Source organism: Triturus cristatus, chromosome 1_1 (genome assembly GCF_964204655.1).
Source record: "Triturus cristatus chromosome 1_1, aTriCri1.1, whole genome shotgun sequence".
NCBI lineage: Eukaryota > Metazoa > Chordata > Amphibia > Caudata > Salamandridae > Triturus > Triturus cristatus.
The window spans coordinates 229,081,683-229,099,014 of NC_140579.1; positions in this window are offsets into that span (position 1 = coordinate 229,081,683).

Here is a 17,332-nt window from a genome sequence, read left to right on the forward strand (position 1 = left end):
AATGTCATGTTCTTAAGCGCTGTGTCAACTGCTATGTTAAAGGCTATGTTTTGAAGCGTTAATGCATTGCTACGTGCAGCGCTATGTTTATATGCCATGTTCTGAGCGCTATTGCCTTGATATGTGCAGTGCTATGTTAAAAGGCTCTATGTGACGCGCTATTGATTTGCTTTGTGCAGCGCTATGTCTAGATGCCAGGTTTTGATGATGATGCACTGCCTACCTTAATTTCTGCCTCAGGCTCAGGGGTCGCGCATATTGGTGATGCCTAGGGGAATGCCATGATATTTTTATTACAGGTGTTCCGGACGATTGCTTAATGTTATGCCATGATGATTTTCTTGCAGGCTTGAGGCTGATGGACTTATTTTTATTGTCTTCTATGTGGCAATGATTCCGGCAGTGGCCCGATTGGCCCTGCCCTGTATACAATTCCCCCCTGTACCTTTTGACCCAGCGCCAGTTGGCGCCGTGTAGAGATTACCAAACATACTGTGTTTTGACAATACAAAAGTTATTTTCACACAAACTGGTGTAGTGTCTCTTTTTGTAGTGTGCCTTGTGTGTCGCCTGTGTGTACTGCGTGAATGCTTTGCACATTTCCTCCAGAGTTTGGCCCACCCGCTCTGCACCACGCTACCCGTTTGCAACAGGAGTATACACCTTCTTACCCTCAAGAGACCCCTATTATAGCTCCCCTGCATCATGTTCTGGGTACCACCAGCTCATCCCACCTGGTGTCCACACTCTATCAAAGCTTATATACAGACGTAACTTACAAACCCTGTGCATCCCGTGCCAAGTGGGCCGCTGAACTCTGCCACAAGGTCACAGGCCAACAGTGGCTGTATTGCTGTAAGGAAACTGAACAAGTATCTTCCAGCAGTCGACTACGCATTACTCACTACAAATTTCTGCACCGCATGTATTACACCCCAATCAAATTGCATAGATACAATTTACGCAAACAGATCAATGCGACACATGCGGGGCGGAAGCCGCTGACTTCCTGCATCTAGCGTGGAGTTGTAATTCAGTTCTCACATACTGGCAGCAGGTTTTCAAAGCGCTGGAGTTAATGACCTACCTGCATATCCCAATTTCCCCTCTCCTCGCAATACTGGGGTACACGGAGGTGATACCAGTGTTGCACCGCAAGTTTGTTTCATTTACCCTCCTCCTTCTCAGACGACGTGTGGCCTGCCGCTGGGGCCGCAGTCGTGCGCCCACATTCAAGGATTGGATCAACGACATGGCACTCTGGCAGGACCAAGCAAACATCTATGCTGAGCTGCTCCCACTTTCGTCCCGATCGCGAGACATTTGGGACCCTTTCAAAATGGATCTCCTGGAACACCAAGTAGAGACTGGAAATGTGCATTAAGTGCCCCCTTACTTTTGTGACTCACTGCTGTACCTCACATACTCATTATGAGGGGTCGATAATTGATGCCTCTCAATCTGATCATATTGATGTTTGGCTTGTAACTTTGTTCCATTGCATTTTATATTTGCGGGAATGGGCTGACATGTACAAATTATTTACTGACTTTGCATTTCCGGTTAAGTACTGTGGCACTCGAAGGCTCAACTGTCATTGTTATGTGTGTGCATGTCTACATATTGTCATTATCATGCTGGTGTTTTCAACAATATGTTTCTCTTTGATACCTTTGGTATCACTGGATTTTTTTTCTTATGCCCAGTTTCTTTGTAAAACCCAATAAACAAATAATTTTTTTTTTAAAAAGCACGAAAAAGGACGGCTCTCCAACCCTGAAAGATATCATGGCTGCTATACAAAAAGTGCCATCTCCTTGGAAGGCAAGATTGATATGGTCTCGACGGAAGTGACTTTGATACGAGCTGATCTGCAAAACATGGGGGCACAGGTCAAAGAAAATGAAGACTCTATTGCTGCACCCCAAACTGAGACTAAAGCTCTTCGAATTCAAGTAGGGGAATTGAAAGAACTGAGTGTTGGAAACTAGAATGGAAGAAGCCGAGGGCCACTCTTGGCAAAACAACGTCCATATTCTTGGTGTCCCGGACAGAGCGGAGCAGTTGACCTGTTCTGGAAGGCCTGATCCTCCAACATCTCCAACCCAAAAGCTTGTTGAAATATTTCTTGGTGAAGCGTGCTCATCGGGTGCCGGGAGCAGCGACGCGAACATGAAATCCCCCACGTCCAATTATAGCTCGAATCTTTAATTTCAGGGATTGGGACTGATACTGCAGGTGGCTCACACTGCACCCCTGGTGGATTGGGAAAAAATACAATCACGTTCTTTCTGCACTTTACCCTCCAAGTTCAAAGAATGAAACGCTTGATCCTAGAGGTGAAGAAAGCTCTAAGGGAAAAATAACTGAAGTATACAATGCTCTTCCAGGCCAGACTGAGGGCTGTGGCCGATAACAAAACTTGGTTCTTTGAAACTCCAGAGCAAGCCTGGTCCTGGCTGAGGGAATGGCAAATAGTTGGCCAGGGGCTGCAGGGAGAGGGGCGATGAAGAAAACGCATTCGCACCGAGGAGAGCCATCACGAGATGCCCCCATGGGTCAAACGGGGAGGCAGGAACGTTCAGAGACCGATCGCCCAATATGAATCATGCCATTGCTTCACTGAGAACAAAAAATTAGACAGTGAGACAGTATAATATGCAAGCTGAGGGAGACACCCCTGGGGCATATTTGTCTTGGAATGTCCAGAAGAAACTTCCTATGGTAAAGAAGCCATTAGAAATCTAAATTGAGCAGATCTTAGGCTGGCCTGGGATGCAGTTTAGCATTAAATACATGATGTTAAGTTGGGGGGTGGCGAATGGCCGGGGCTGCGGCTTCCGCTTCCCAAAAGTTTCAAATGTGTTTCAGGGTGGAAGCACTCTGCATAGTTGGGGTGGCGGGCAGTTTAAAACCCATAGTGCAGGGAGACAGGGAGGGGGGAGAAGTTTGGGACTAGGACTAGGACTGGTTTTGTACAAGTGTTTGCCATCCTCGACAACTGTTTCAACAACGGACGAGGACCGACAACTTGCCGACTGGTTCGTAGTCTCACACATCAGGCTGTTCCTATATCCTTGGGTTGACCTAGATAGGCTCTATGCCCATGAATGCTTTAAGAACTGACCAGAATGATTCCATGCCCCTAGTCAGCCTCCGAAGAGCAGGTGCCATGGCCCCCCTGAGTAAGAATAAAGGGTTCAAAGTCCTTTCCTGGAATGTAAATGGGCCTATGGGACAGAATAAAACGGGGGATAGTCCTCCAATACTTAAAAAGACACGAACCGGATGTAGTCCTCCTGCAAGAAACGCATATCCAGGGAGCACAAATGTTGCACTCAACCGATGGGGCTATAAATTAATTGCACACTCCAGATACACTAGAGGCTCCAGAGGAGTTGGTATTTTGATACGCACTTCCTTTTCCTTTACGAATCCAGAGGTTACACATGACCCACAGGAGAGACTGGTGGCGGTCTCTGGTGGTTAGGAGGGTCACTCCTTCAATATAATATTGATGTACATTCCCCCCAGACAACAGTCCCTGGTTTTGCCGGAACTAGGGGCTCTTCTCCCGAACCTCCCAGAGGGGGTGGTGGTGATTGTAGGTGACTCTAATGCAGCCCTGTCCTGAAACTGTATGCCCATCAATGCTTTAAGAGCTGATCAGAATGATTCCATGCCCCCAGTCAACCTCCGAAGACCAGGTGCCATGGCCCCCTGAGTAAGAATAAAGGGTTCAAAGTCCTTTCCTGGAATGTTATAAGAAAAGGTTGGCTTGAACAGCACTTCCCATAAGTAGAGAATTAGGTCATAAGTACTAAGCAAATATCATAGACCAATAATAGTATAATAACTATTGTGACTAAAGTTCTTAAATAGTTGTCAGGATATCCAAACAGGTTTCAAATGATGAAATGAGAATCCACCAAACTCCTGAGTATGTTGTTGGTTTTAATGTTCTTCAGTGCATGTTGAATAAGGATTACAGCCAACACGTGTTTCGTCTGTACATGTTTGAGTACAATGACTTTTTCAAGGCTGTGGTAGAGTGAAATACAAGAAAATCACAGACTTTACGCTCCAGTTGCCACGCCTTGAGTCGAAGGATAAGGACCTCTTAGAGCTGGACTTGGGAGAGTCTGAGATAGCTAAAGAGATCTGAGATCTTAGATCAGGTAAAGCTGGTGGTCCCAATGGTCTGCAAATTGAATTATACAAAATAACATCTACTAAAGTGCTACCCCTATTACATAATATGTTTAATGAAAGCTATAATAATCTCCCTAGAGATCAGCGAATAGCTAGCATCTTGGTGATTCCAAAGATGGGTAAGCCCCCTAATCAATGCGGATCGTACAGGCCGATCTCTCTTTTGAACGCTTAGTCAAAAATCCTGGCTAAGCTTTTGGCAAATCGCCTGATCCCAGTGATACACTCTCTGGTCCACCCTGACCAGTAGGGCTTCATGCAGAGACACAAGGCACCTCTTAATCTTAGACAGCTGCACGGGGTGATAGGTTTAGCCGCAACTATTGAGGAGGATGCGTTAGTGGTGTCGCTAGACGCACTCACGGCGTTCAACATGGTGGTGTGGCCATTTATTTTATGCAGTGCTAGAGAGAGTGGCCCTGGGCTGAAATTTCTAAAATGGATTGAACTCTTGTATGCAGAGCCCTTGGCACTGGTTTTGGTAAATGGGAATGTATCTAGAGTGTTTGAGCTCCGGAGGGCCATAAGGCAGGGATGCCCGCTGTCGCCCCTGCTGTTCGCATTAGTCCTAGAGCCCTTGGCGACCTGGATTCAGGGAGACCCTATGATCCGTGGACTATGAAGGACGCCAGAGTGGGAAGATAACATTTCCCTATAAGTGGACGATATCCTCATGTATTTAGCGAACCCAAGGGTCACGATTCACAGGATGCTACATATATTTGATCTGTTCCGCAAGAATTCGGGGTACACAATTAACTGGGGAAAATCAATGATATAAGTCCTACCGGGAAGTCAGCCTACACTCCCCAGTGGATGCCAACTCCAAATTGATACAAAGGGGTTCCGATACTTGGGCATATACATTACTAGAGACCCAACAAGTTTTTATGCACAAAACTTGGTTCCCCCATTGAACTGCCTGAAGAGTGATATGATATCCAACACTGGGGCTCGTTGCCTTGTCACTTTTGGGTAGAGTGGCACTTTTTAAAATGTTGGCACTGCCCAGGTTCCTCTATGTGCTTCACAATTCGCCTTACCCTGTAACCCGATGGTATTTCCAGCAAACAGATGCAGCAGTATGACAGTTGTTGTGGGACGGGGGAGGCATCATGAATCTCAATAGCAAAGCTGACCAGGGGATGGTGCGATGAAGGTACAGCATTCCCTTCCCTCCAAAACTACTACTGGGCAACCCAGCTCACAGTAATCAACCACTGGGTACATAAACCCCTGAATGAGCCCGCATATTGAATGGACTGTCATAATATGCTACTAGGTAGATATCTTAGGCCAGGGCACTACACGGGGAGGCTCTGTTGATTCCTTCCGCACCTGACTTCAACCACACTCCAAATTTAGCAGAAGTGAACCAGGGCACTAGACTGGCACGACAGGCTCACCTTGATGACTCCCCTGTGGGACTCAAAGAGGCTGGGCCTGTTGATACACCAAGCAGGTTTCAGTAGGTGGGACATGATTGGGATCTCGAGGGTGGGTGATCTTTGGGAGGGGGGGCATCAAGACCTTCTCGGCCCTACAGAAGGATTACCAGATGCTACAATCTGCAACTTTTAGATACCTCCAAATTATCCATGCACTGAGGGTGACAATACCCGAGGGAACAGTACTGCCAGAGGCCTCCCCACTCGAGGATAGACTATTGGACGATTATTTAACTACAAAAGCAACATCACTGGTATACCGGAAACTCATAAACAATCTTCCGGACCACTTGACGGCACTCCGGAACCAGCGGGAGGGAGACCTGGGTGCTCTGGATGACGAGGAATGGGTGGAGGCTATACCTCCCCCAGAGAGGTGGCCATACACCTGCACTTCAGACTAATACAGCTCAAGATCCTACACAGGGCCTACTATGCATGTAACACCCAGGTGATAATGGGGATGCTCACCTCGCCACTATGCCCTAGAGGGTGTGGACAGGAGGGTAACTTCTTTCACCTGCTGTGGGAGTGCCTACCACTCCAACAATACTGGACAGCAATACTAATGACCATGGGGGAAGTTTATAATATAGAGCAGGCCTGGGCGTAGTTCGCAGAGTTTTGCTATGCAGATCTCTGCGAAGTGACAAAAGAACTCTGCAGAGTTCCGCAAGTTGCAGAGTGCAGTGCGAACTGCCGTTCACGCTGGTCTTCCTGCCGCTCAGGTAGAATTCTGCCCAAGCTACAGCTTGCGCTCGCGAACTTACCATTTGCGAGCGCTAGTGGGGAAAAACTTCACTGCACTACACGGAGTGGAGTTTTCTGCACTCCGCGAGCTCCGCAGAGTGCGGAGTGCAGAAAACTTTATAAACTCCACGAACGGAGCAGAGTTCACCGCCCAGGCCTAATATAGAGGAGAACAAATCCCCGAGATGGTGTCTGTTAAATATCTGGGGAGACTTGGACCTCACAAATACTGAGCGCTTGTGGCTAACACTGGGATTCATGATTGCAAAACGTAATATTGCAAGGAAATGGAGAACAATAGATGCCCCGACGTTGATGGAATGGAAAACAGATTTGGACTGGTGTATGCAGGTGGAAAGGGTGGTCTATGAGAGCAGGGAATGCCCACAAAAATGAACAAAGGTTTTGGGGAAATGGAATAAATATCGGGGAATGTGTGTAGTTCGATTACTAGACAGGATCAGGAGTAAGAGACAACATAAGTGAAGGAGAGAACGGGGCTGGGATGGGGGTGGAGAGAACCTGGAAGTTGTCAACTATTATAAGAAGATCGCTACGGACATATCAGTCTGTTTGAGAATTGCTAGACTATTTTGATATGTATCCTGTAAAGGGATGGCTTGTTGTTGCTTTAATAAGCAGATTTATTTAAAAGTAAAAAAAACTGGAACAATATCTCTCCTGGAGTCCTCATGCTTCCCTAGGGAGGCCAATAAGAGGATGCTGCAGCCAAAGATTACTTCTAAGTTTACCTTCTTAAATGATGCCGGGGGAGTCTTATTTTCAAGTAACATGAACATCAAAGAGATTCCTGTTTCTCTAAGCAGCACAGTACTGGCACAAAACCCTCTGAGAGGACCAGCTACCCCACCCCCGGCAGGCAGTGGGTTCCACATCCAGCAATGGCACCATCATACTTAAAGAATTCCATAGGTCCCCTGTTAAGCAGAACAAGTCAGATAACCAGGGTATGGTGCTGGCAGCTCGAGTCAGCCTCATAGTCAAAATTAGGCCCTTTATGCCTAGAGCTCTTAGAACACTGAGCATACCGAGGAAACAGTGACAAAAACCTCTTGCAGCCAACACTCAGTCAACCACTGAGAGGCGGGACGACCTGCTAGAGTTAATAAACCAACTTGAAGGAGGAAGAAAGGAAATGTCAAATGCTCAGGACTGACTCACTGCCTGGGTTAGGAATGGGATCCCATAACAACTGTTCAACTCCGCTGGGTCGCGCTATGGCTGTGACTATCCCCTCCATTGTGCTGAGCACTCAGGAAACAGCTTACAATTTGGCTGGTACTGACAACAAGAACTCAATAGCAGCTGTGAATGATACCTTATATCTCTACTCGAAGGAATGGGAGAGGATGCTTGCCTCATAGGGCAACGAGGCACCAACAAACTCTAGTCCTAACACAAAAAAAAAAAAGAAGTCACAAGGGGCCTCATGGTCAACCATGGTAAGAATTCTGAGGAGCTCAGAAGAGGTACTCAATTTTCAGGCAAACAAAATGGACATACAAATTAGCCTCCTGAGTGCTCTAGCAATGTACTTGTCAGGCGTTGATGAGAAACTTGCAAACTGAAAATTGCAAACCAAAAGAGAGCAAAGGCTCCCTAATGGCACTGGCACAAACTGCCAAACTATTGATTAATTCTAATTCTAAGACATCTGCTCAAAACCCACTGATCATCTGGGAACGATTCACTATAATACTCGCAGATCAGACTGCAAAACCAGTCAAGTTAGTCTCAATAAACAGGCAACATCAAGAGAGTAAGATCAACTCCCTGGAGAGGAGGGAGTGTAACCCCATTATCTGGACAGCCAAAAAGGAAGTCAACTGCTTCTGGCGAGCCCTCAAAAGGTCACCTATGGACCCTGTCATTCAGAAGGATCTCGGGGCTTTAAAAAACATATAAAAAGGGCAAAATGACAGATTTAAAGGGTGTCCCTGGATTCATTCTGGGCTAAGCTGCTGCATGACACAAGGGAAAACAACTCCACCTTCTTTTGGCAAACAGTAAACGGCTCAACAGGCCCCTCCCAAGAGTGGCCGCATCCAACTTCTCTGAGACAATCTGGTATGATTTCTAGAGTTGTCACTATAATCAAGGGGCACTGGAGGAACAACAAAGGTGCAAATTAGATGACCCAGTCCTAGAAAACACATCTCAAACCTCAGAAAGGGAGAGGGCCCCATAATTATCCAGGTGCACAATCAGCCCTTGCGCCGTGCATAGGCAAATTGCAAGGGGACATGGAGAAGGGGCCCCAAATACAAGGGGAGATAAGGGCGACCCCAGAAATTACTATTTATTAGCCTTGATTGATAATAATGTAAAATACTATACAGGGGTTCTACTGGAGGAATTATAACATAGGGCTGAGGCATACTCCATTCTTGTAAATCAAACCGGCTATACTAAACAAACAAGGACCACAACAAACATTATGGTGCTTTCGTTGCTGATTGATTCTACAAAAATGAATACAAACCCTGTCCATCTTTGTTTAATTGATTTTAAATATGCTTTTGATACAGTGGATCAGGTATGCTCTGGAGGAATTTGGCAAACATAAACATGCCTAATGGTTTGTTAAGAGCCCTGGAAATACAGCACACAGACACCTGGGTCATAATCAAGGTAGAGGATGGCTCCCATTTATTAAGGAAAATAAAAACCACACAAAGGTTGAAACAGGGATGTGTTTTGACCTCAACCTTGTTTAACGTGTTCCTTGCAGACCTCATGCCCTCCTAAATGAAGTGAACTTACACTCACCAAAAGTGGGGGGCTTCCAGTTATTGAACCTGATGTATGCGGATAATTTAGTCCATGCAAACAGAACCAAGGTCGGCCTACAGCTCTTGTTGACTGAAACCCTCGCCTCATGTAAATAACAGAAAAAAATAAATATATATATATATATATATATATATATATATATATATATATATATATATATATATATATATATATTACCAGTGATACCTGGCATCTGGGGGATGAAAGAATTGAATCAGTAAAAAGCTTCCAGTACCTTGGAGTTTATTTCAATGGAAAAGGAAGCTATAGTGACCAACTGTAGAGAATCAGGAAGAAGGGCACAAGCTAAGATCCTTCCCACTTTGATAAATGGGAGCGAAACTCTCAGGGGCAATGACAGTGCGAATCTGGACGGAATGGTTCTCAAAATATACAGGCGAATTTTCCAACTACCTCCCAACACATCACCTGCTCAAATAAGGCTGGTATTTGGTATCCTCAAACAGTCAATGGCTCGGAAGGTGGCCTTTGTGTCCTGTTGCCGCAAGTTTAGGAATGCTCTAGAGGGAATATATACTTTTACTTTGCATGCATTACATCGCATGCCTTTACAACGCGGTCCTTGCAACGACTTTACATTACATCGCATTACATTACATTACATTACATCGCAAGTCATTTCAACGACTTGCTGTAGGGGGCCACTGGATTTAGGAATAATGTAATTTACAATCCCTACTCCAGTCTGTGCAACAGCAGGGAAGGTATTGGATTCTAAATCCAACACCAGTGTGCCCCCTACAGGAAGTCGTTGAAACGACTTGCGATGTACTGGTTTGGGGGAACAGCCATTACAACGCGGTTTTTACCACGCGCAGCTTTTACATTGCATGCGTAACAGCGCATGCGATGTTACAACGCAATGCCATTACAACGCAAGTCTTTACATCGACTTGCGCTAGATGGCGTGCTAACATTACAAATAGTGTAGTTTACTATCCCAACACCTTCCCTACTGTTACGTGGACTGGAGTTGGAATAGTAAATTACACTTTTCTAATGTTAGCACGCCATCTAGTGCAAGTCGATGTAAAGACTTGCGTTGTAATGGCATAGCGTTGTAACATCGCATGCGTTGTAACGCATGCGATGTAACTGCACGCGTTGTAATGACACGCGTTGTAATGTCATACATCCACTGGTTTGCGTTGTAACAATGCGGTCGTTGTAACAACCGCGTTGTAAAGGCATGCGATGTAAGGCATGCGTTGTTATGGCTGTTTCCCCTCCAGAGGGCTCCCTCTGGCAGGAATAGGAACTCAGGCCGAGCTCCCTGCATGTGTCTATCTAAACAAAGCTTAACAAATGCTTGGGGCTTATCTCCAGGCCACTGGGAGTTCAGAAAACTAACCAAATCCAGTGCACAGTTGTTTTCAATGTTTGAGAATAAAGATAAACTGTCTAAACATAGTCATGGGTGGATGACACTTCAAAACTACACCAGGTTAAAATCACAGGGCGACCTTGGCAAAACCTATTGTAATCGGGCCAAGGTGCATTTCCTGAAGTACAGGCCGGGTTTATAACCATTATTAAAGCACTCCTTTCATGGAGAAGAAGGCCAGGGCAAGCCATTTGCTGGTTATGCCTGCAAGAACTGGAGAACATCGTCCACGTCTTATGCCTGTGCCACACCGGTATGGGGGATCTAAGTTAGCTTTTGTGCAGGAAGTGGAGACACCTGTCATGAGGTCAAGCAGGGAGGCGGTGCTGGCCTGCTTTGACCCTACGGATATCAGTCTGAACTGTGCCATGATCAAATTCCTTCAGGGATTTGAAAAGATGGCTGCGAGTAAGGCGTAAGTAGCCGGTGTAGATGCAAGAGCTACTTGAGAAGTCACCACTTGAGCATTAACACTCTTAAACGCTTGCAGTTGCCCGAAGCTAGGCTCAAACCAAAGGACCAATACTCGAAGGAGGGAACAATCGCACTTCAACTTTGAGCTGCACCACCTCGACCCCCTTGACGACTGCTCTATCGGTTTATTTACGCTTTTTTTCCCAGCAATTAACATTTGCCTTAATTTTTAGAAAAAGGGTTTTTATGAATGGATATCTTTCACTTTAATGGTTTATTGCTTACTAATGCCCGCACCAGTACAGACCTTATATTTACTTTTAAAGTAACATTAATTGCTTTTAAAATGGATTTTTATTGACTTTACTGCTATGAAATCCGTGATTTTATGAGCTTTGTATAGGTGTTTTATCATGCATTTTATTGCAAAGATTTCAATTAATCATGAATTAAAGATGTATTTACTTAAAAGAGTTCATGAGCTTTTCTTTAATTTCCCAAAAAAGTTTCAAATCCACAGAATCATGTAATCAGCTTGCTGTTTGGTCACAAAGAGGAAAAGGTGGTTAGGTGGTTAGGTGCAGCAGGATGGGTATTAATAGGACATGAGAGTTATAGGAGACGTGTCTGTTTTAGGAGAGGTGGGCAAGGCCGAGAGAAGTTGGGTGTATAGGACAGAGGTTACATGAACCAGAGACAAGGGTAGTGAAAAGAGGGAAGGGCTGCAGGAGCAGGGCTTAATATACCACTTATTGAGTTCTCTGAAAAAGGAGAAGCAGCTCCAGAACTGAAATTAAAGGGCAGACAGCAGCGTAGCTTTGGTGTGAAACATGGGTCCGTGGGATTAGCCCATCCACTGTGAGCACTCTGGGGCTGGTCCTACCCATACCCACGGTGAACAAATGGCTACTCCGTGACATGCGTCAGCCCTCATTCAGTTAGATTAACTGAGACACAAAGAGAAGAAGAAGGATTAAGACCTCAATCATGATAGGGCTGCAAAAAACGGGTGCACAAATTAGGTGGTATGCAATTTGTGCATGGTTACGAGTAAGGCCCCTTGAATTGTAGAATATCACGTGAAAAAAGCTCATGCTATTCCATGTTGTGGTGCCCAAACATGGCATGTGCTTTATTTGGTCCCACAATTTGCAGCATGTTTCACCTCGCATAAATCACGAAAACGCAAACACACGCAATTTGCAAACAATTTCAAATTTTCAGCTCACTCTTAATAGAGGCCTGAGAGAGATACAGAAGGGAAAACACATTTTAAATTTTGCAAATGGTCACCCCAGATTAACAAATTTCTTATTGGTGCAGAAATATGTATCAAACAATTCAGTGAGTCACACAGTTTCAAGTAGTGGTGAAATGTATTTTTAAATGTATATATGTGGTATTTATGTTGCACCAAAAGATAGAGGAGCTCTCAACACAGGGCAAGGCAAAGACAAAGTCATCATGTGATGGGAGGGCTGCCAAGTTTTTTTATAACACTGAAATTTTGCGACTTTCACAATTGCTACAATTCATAAAGTTGCAAATTTTCTGGCCAGTTAAAATTCCTCATCCACCATATCCTTGATTAAATGTGGATGAGATGGAAAAAAAATGCAGATATTTTCCCTGCAAGTGTACCTTGTTCAAGTTTTTTTCTTAGCACAGGGACAAATGCATGTAGAAGTTTTGTCCACATGTGCCTTTTTTTATTTAAACTAACAAAATAGTTTGTTCTCTTCTGTCTCAATTCTTGGGTCTCTTCTCCCTGGTTTTCATCCTCTCTGTGCCACTTTTCACACTTCTCTACCTTTCAATTTCCTGTACCTCTTCTCCCTCTTCTCAGCCTCTTTGTGCCACTTTCCCTCATTTGTGCCTCTTTCCACTGTTTTTCTCAGCCTCTTTTTGCTGCCTCCTCCTCACTCGCTCTTTCAGCCTATTTTGCTGCTCCCACAGCCATGCCAGTTTCTGCTTCGCACTCACCTCCCCCTTCCTGCACCTCTTCATGCCTCCCCCACTCCTTACCGGCTCTCCTGCTTGTCTCCTTCCCATATTTTCTTCCCGTGCCTGCCAATCCCACTCACCATCCCTTCACTCCTCCCCCTCCTAGGAATTACTTAATGGCAGATGCGATACAACCTTGCACAGAGCGGGTACAGCAGCTGCACTGTGCCAAATGTAGGCCCATCTGCTCCCGTCCACACCTGGACCACTCCCAGCACCACAAACCCAGGTCTGACCAGCCCCCACCGCTACACTACTGTGATCCTCCGCTCGCTCGGGCCTGCAGCAGCACACCCACACATCCCCCATGCATCAACAACTTCACTGCCCACTCGTGCAAATGCCTCACAAAACAGCAAACCAGCACTTCAACAGCCACTTGCATGCAGGCTTCTCAACACCGCTCACTCAGGAACAACACACCGCAGAGGTCTGGGATCTCTCAGCAACAGCACGTCAGATCTCCTCTTCCTCACGGAAACCTGGCTCAACCCAACATCAGCACCGGATATTGCTGGAACTATCCCAACAGGTTAAAAGATTGCACGTCAGGACCCCCCTCACAAGCAAGGAAGAGGACTCACAATCATCCATAAGGACACCATCAAATGCACCACATCCATGGACATTAATAGCCCCTTCATAGAGCACATGCACTCCAGTCTGCAAATGGACAGCAGCTGCACCCTGAAAGGCACCCTTGCATATCAACTACAAGGACCATGAACAAACTCAAGTAACCTCATAACAGACTTCATTGCTCCCTTCACCATCAACTCCAAGGACTTCATACTACTTGGCAACCTCAATTTCCACCTCGAAGTCCAAATGGACCCCTGCTCCATGGCCCTCCTCAAAAGCCTGAACAACATTGGACTCACCCAACTCATCACAGACCTTATACACATCACAGGACATACTTTGGTTCAAATCTTATCCACCAGTGACAGGATCACGAATGACTCCCCCTCAGCACTCAGATGGACCTGTGGAAATGTGTAATATTTGACGTTAGCATAAGCGACAGCCATTTCAGCAGTGGTGTCCATTTTGTTTCCTTCGTAATTCTCCCGTCCTCTGCTGCTTGTCTTTTTTCCTGCCTGTGCTATCTATTTTAGTTGACTTCCTGACTCAGCTAAAAGCAATGTATGTATGTATCGCGTATTTGTATAGCGCAGACTGCCACCCGAAGGGTATCCTGGCGCTTAGACATTCTACCGATAGCACACAAAACGGTAACAGGAGAATTAAACTAACCTAGGGAAAAGATACGTTTTTAGTTTCTTCCTGAAGGAGGAGAAGTCCCCCAGGTTTCTCAACGACAGGGGTAGATCGTTCCAATTTTTGGCTGCCACTAATCTAAAAGACCGCCCGCCCATCCGAGCCCTCAAAACCTTCGGAGTTACCACAAGATGTGCTGATAATGATCGAAGGGAGCGAGTAGGCACATACCACATAAACAATTCCTACAGCGGGGCAGGTCCTTGCCCATGGAGCCCTTTAAACACTAAGCATAGTGCTTTGAAAATAATTCGTTGTGGGACAGGCAGCCAATGAAGATCAGCCAGCGCCGTGGAGGAGGAATCAGAGCGGCACTGCGAAAGAGCCAATTTGGCCGCCATATTCTGCACACGCTGCAGCTTAGCCACCAGATTAGATGGTGCTCCCAACAGTAGTGCGTTGCAATAATCCAACCTGCTCAATATGGTGCCACGCACCACTTCTGGCCGAACATGAGCCGGAAGCAGTGGAAGAATCTTCCACAACATGCGAAGCAGCGCCATGCAAGTGGCCACAGTTTTGTTCACAAAGAGGTCTAATTGAAGATTAGGCCCAAACACCACGCCTAGATTCCTGGCGGAGACTGCTGCCAGGGGAGCATCCTGGAAGGAGGTAGGCCAGAAATCAAGAGCCAGTGGCCGGGGAACCCGATCCCTCGAGCAGTGTAGTACCTCTGTTTTGGAGCCATTAAACTGCAGGGAGTTTTGCCTCAGCCAATCCGCAGTTGACGCCATACACTGATGGAAAGTCTCCAGAGACACCGTATCCTTGCCCTCGATGGAAAAGATGAGCTGCGTATCATCGGCATAGTTAATAACCGAAATGCCGAATGATTTGATCAGACTCACCAGCGGTCGAAGATAAAGATTAAACAAAATAGGGCTGATGGCAGACCCTTGCGGGACGCCCTGCTCGACCGCTTTGATGTCCGACTGAAACGGTGGCAAGGCCACTACCTGGCGCCTGTCTCCCAAATAGGAGATCAGCCAGTCACGAGCCAAACCCTTCACCCCTACATCCTGAAGTCTTCTGACCAGGATGTCATGGTTGACCGTGTCGAAGGCGGCCGACATGTCTAGCAGCACTAAAAAGGCTGTTCGTCCAGTGTCGGCTCGTGAGCGAAGATCGTCCAAAACGGTCACCAGAGCAGACTCTGTGCCATGTGCTGGTCTAAAGCCAAATTGAGCCGCGTCCAGGCAGAAATTGGTCTCCATAAAACTGGACAGATGTTTAGTGACCAGTTTCTCCAGAATCTTAATGGGAAAAGGGAGCAGCGATATAGGTCTATAATTCGCTGGGCAGGTGGGATCCAGAGTTTCTTTCTTCAATAAAGGTGAAACCACTGCTAGTTTCCAACACTCCGGAACTCGTGCCATAGTAAGAGACTGGCAGCAGATAGCATACAGCGGGGGGAAGAGCTCCGCCTGGAATACTTTCCAGTATTTGTGTGGCAGTGGGTCCCTAGGGGAACCAGAGGATACACTGTTAGCCAGCAGACAAAACTCTTCAAAGGACGGAAGGGGAAAACTATCCAACTGTGCCTGACTACCATCTACCCCTTTCGTCTCCATGTCGGCCACCAGTACGGGGCCCCCGCACAGGCTGAGTAGCAAGTAGAGTCGACGGAGCAAGTTTGCTCAAGATCAAAGCGATCTTGTCTTCAAAAGCCTGCGCCAAGGAGATACATAGAGCTTGGGAGGCAGGGATGTCATTGGCAGCACAGGCAGGACGAGAGAGATCCCTAACAATCTTGAACAAGGCCTGCATTTTATTTGTTGCATTTAGGAGCGATTCCTCAAGGAATCGCGCTTTCGCACCCTTGATCTGTGTCTTATAAGTCAATAAGGTCTGTTTTAAAAGGACTTTCTTAGATTCCAGATAGTGTTTTCTCCAGGTTCGCTCTGCACGTCTACAGCAAAGCTTCAATTGCGACAGCTCAGCAGTAAACCAAGGCATGGCGATCTTGAATCTATCCCTGATTTTACGCAGGGGAGCCACCACCTCCATATTATATTTTCCGGCTGAGACACTCATAGCTCGCATCCACACTATCTCCTAAGGGGAGTTCCCCGCCCAGCAAAGACGGCAGGCAAGATTGTTTAAGCAGCCTCGACCACTGCCTGCCCGTCTTAGTCCTGGAACCGGTAGCGGTACTTCCACTCCCAGTTGTTACCATAGGGAGTGCAATGGAAAAAATGTACATGCTGAGAGTTTGTAGTTACTAGTACATCTGTTGACTGTCAATCATTTGTTGCTGCCATAAGCATTTCTGCTCCACCTCCCACTTTGCTAACCCTGTAGTTTTCATCTGCCCTTGTTTGTTGATGACCATCCCTAAAACTGTTCTTCCTATTACTGTTCATGTGCTTACACTGCAGAAAAACTGTATAAAAGCTCTGTGTTCTGTGACTTCAGTGTACTACCTTTTCCAGCACTTGAGAGTGCTGTGTGGACGTGGTCCCACTCATGAGTGATTAATAAACTTGTTATTTATTCCTACTTCAGTGCTGATCTCTACTTTGTTGGTTTTTGAACCCGTGGACAAAAGGGTGACCCTGTACCAGTGTACCCCTAAAAAGGTATATTTCCACAGACCGACCACTCCATCACACACTTCCAAATCACCAAACCATGAGTCAACGCTCCCACCAGCATCAACATTCCCAGCAGGAAGTGGTACAATGCAACAGAGGCTGACTGGCTCAGCATCCTCAAAACAGACAAACCCAACCCCACCAACAACCTCGACAAGGACATCACCAAGTTCAACAAATTGATGAACACCTGTGCAGACTCCCTCACAAAAAGACAAAGAAGAACCAACAAACAAGTCAGATGGAATGCAAACAACCTCTGGGAATCTAAAAGCCACTGACTGCAGCTAGACAGAAAATGGAAGCCCAGCCACATTACCATCCTCGTCCGTCTTCCTCATCACAGTCACTAAGGAGCACCCCGTGTTCCAGGCACAGCATTTACCCATAAATTAAAAGGTCCTCACCCA